The sequence below is a fragment of the Panulirus ornatus genome, chromosome 72 (genome assembly GCF_036320965.1).
Source record: "Panulirus ornatus isolate Po-2019 chromosome 72, ASM3632096v1, whole genome shotgun sequence".
NCBI classification, from domain to species: domain Eukaryota; kingdom Metazoa; phylum Arthropoda; class Malacostraca; order Decapoda; family Palinuridae; genus Panulirus; species Panulirus ornatus.
Window position 1 is genome coordinate 379,340 of NC_092295.1, and position 3,373 is coordinate 382,712.

Below are 3,373 nucleotides of genomic sequence, written 5' to 3' on the forward strand. Positions count from 1 at the left end.
GATTAATAACGGTTGATCGCTCAGCGCTGATGATTAATAACGGTTGATCGCTCAGCGCTGATGATTAATAACGGTTGATCGCTCAGCACCGACGATTAATAACGGTTGATCGCTCACCGCTGATGATTAATAACGGTTGATCACCGCTGATGATTAATAACGGTTGATCGCTCAGCGCTGATGATTAATAACGGTTGATCGCTCAGCGCTGATGATTAATAACGGTTGATCGCTCAGCGCTGATGATTAATAACGGTTGATCGCTCAGCGCTGATGATTAATAACGGTTGATCGCTCAGCACCGACGATTAATAACGGTTGATCGCTCACCGCTGATTTTTAATAACGGTTGATCGCTCAGCGCTGATGATTAATAACGGTTGATCGCTCAGCGCTGATGATTAATAACGGTTGATCGCTCAGCGCTGATGATTAATAACGGTTGATCGCTCAGCGCTGATGATTAATAACGGTTGATCGCTCAGCGCTGATGATTAATAACGGTTGATCGCTCAGCACCGACGATTAATAACGGTTGATCGCTCACCGCTGATGATTAATAACGGTTGATCGCTCAGCGCTGATGATTAATAACGGTTGATCGCTCAGCGCTGATGATTAATAACGGTTGATCGCTCAGCGCTGATGATTGATAACGGTTGATCGCTCAGCGTCGATGATTAATAACGGTTGATCGCTCAGCGCTGATGATTAATAACGGTTGATCGCTCAGCGCTGATGATTAATAACGGTTGATCGCTCAGCGCTGATGATTAATAACGGTTGATCCCTCAGCGCTGATGATTAATAACGGTTGATCGCTCAGCGCTGATGATTAATAACGGTTGATCGCTCAGCGCTGATGATTAATAACGGTTGATCGCTCAGCGCTGATGATTAATAACGGTTGATCGCTCAGCGCTGACGATTAATAACGGTTGATCGCTCAGCACCGACGATTAATAACGGTTGATCGCTCAGCGTCGACGATTAATAACGGTTGATCGCTCAGCGCTGATGATTAATAACGGTTGATCGCTCAGCGCTGATGATTAATAACGGTTGATCGCTCAGCGCTGATGATTAATAACGGTTGATCGCTCAGCGCTGATGATTAATAACGGTTGATCGCTCAGCGCCGACGATTAATAACGGTTGATCGCTCAGCGCTGATGATTAATAACGGTTGATCGCTCAGCGCTGATGATTAATAACGGTTGATCGCTCAGCGCCGATGATTAATACCAGTGGAGGGAGTTGGTTCTACCAGAGGCGTGCCAGATGGTATCCTACGTCTGGCCGCAGATGTCGGTAGTTATCGTACGCCGACCTCTTCGGCTCTGTATATTATCGTACAGTAAGGCAGCTCTGTATATTATCGTACAGTAAGGCAGCTCTGTATATTATCGTACGCCACTGCAGCTCTGTATATTATCATACAGTAAGGCGGCTCTGTATATTATCGTACAGTAAGGCAGCTCTGTATATTATCGTACAGTATGGCAGCTCTGTATATTATCGTACTCCACTGCAGCTATGTATATTATCGTACAGTAAGGCAGCTTTGTATATTATCGTACAGTAAGGCAGCTCTGTATATTATCGTACAGTATGGCAGCACAGTATATTATCGTACGTCACTACAGCTCTGTATATTATCGTACAGTAAGGCAGCTTTGTATATTATCGTACAGTGAAGCAGCTCTGTATATTATCGTACACCACTGCAGCTATGTATATTATCGTACACCACTGCAGCTCTGTATATTATCGTACAGTTTAGCATGTCTTTGTATATTATCGTACGCCACAGCGGCTGTATATTATCGTACCGTAAGGCAATTCTTACGCCATGTTTCGTGACTCCTTCATCACGCATTTAGCCTTTCGTGAACCTGTTATCTCTGGCAACCCACCACTCACTCCAGTGGTTAATACCCTCTTTTTCCCACCCCACCACCACCACATGGGGTGGTTGGTTCATGACGATGCCACACTTGTACACTTAACTGCGCACGCGCACGTCTCTCTTTGTGGTGGACATAAACACGAGAGCAATAGCGAATAGCAATGGATGGCTGAGGTTGCCCCGAGATACGCCATGGCCTGAGATAAAGTGTTATCATCCCACTGAAACAGCTGCAGATGGCGAGGGAGCTGTGTGCGATAACGGGTCGTCGAGTGGACTGGGCTGGCCATACGTACGCCCTTTGGGGGTCATGGCAATATTGGGTGGTGGAGGGCGGCGCCCTAGCGTTTGGAATGTTCGGTTATTTTAGGTCAGAGGCGAAGACTTTCTTTTTAAGCGTCGTTACCACCACTCAAGAGCCATACTTATGTACTCGAGAGGTGAAAAGACACCTCTATGGCACTGGTCTCTTCCCCTAACCTCTTTGTATACTCTGGTTTTGGCCTGTTGACAGGGCATCACTCCCCGTATACCATAGCGTTCCAATTCGCTCTTCGACCCATTCATACCTCGCACCCTCCTGCACGTTCAGGCCCCGATCACTGAAACTATGGCGTTCCGAGCTACGTCTCTTCGTTGTATATCAACTGAGTGTTATATTTCTCTCTTGTGTCTCCCCTGATGATGTGATTATGACACGAAAGTGCACTTGGCAACTTATTGCTCTTTACCTATTCATACCTCGCACCCTCCTGCACGTTCAGGCCCCGATCACTCAAACCATGGCGTTCCTAGCTACGTCTCGTCGTTGTATATCAATTGAGTGTTATATTTCTCTCTTGTATCTCCCCTGATGATGTGATTATGATACGAAAGTGCACTTGGGAACTTATTGCTCTTTACCTATTCATACCTCGCACCCTCCTGCACGTTCAGGCCCCGATCACTCAAACCATGGCGTTCCTAGCTACGTCTCGTCGTTGTATATCAACTGAGTGTTATATTTCTCTCTTGTATCTCCCCTGATGATGTGATTGTGATACGAAAGTGCACTTGGCAACTTATCGCTCTTGACCCATTCATACCTCGCACCCTCCTGCACGTTCAGGCCACGATCACACAAACCATGACCTTCTTAGCTATATCTCGTCGTTGTATATCAAGTGACTGTTATATATCTCTCTTGTGTCTCCTTTGATGATGTGATTATGATACGAAAGTGCACTTGGCAACTTATCGCTCTTGACCCATTCATACCTCGCACCCTCCTGCACGTTCAGGCCCCGATCACTCAAACCATGGTGTTCCTAGCTACGTCTCTTCGTTGTATATCAACTGACTTTTATATTTCTTGTATCTCCCCTGATAACGATGTGATTATGACACGAAAGTGCACTTGGCAACTTACCGTGTTTCATTTCCCCCTCATGGATTTATCATCGTCAGGTGAGAAGAAGAAGGTAA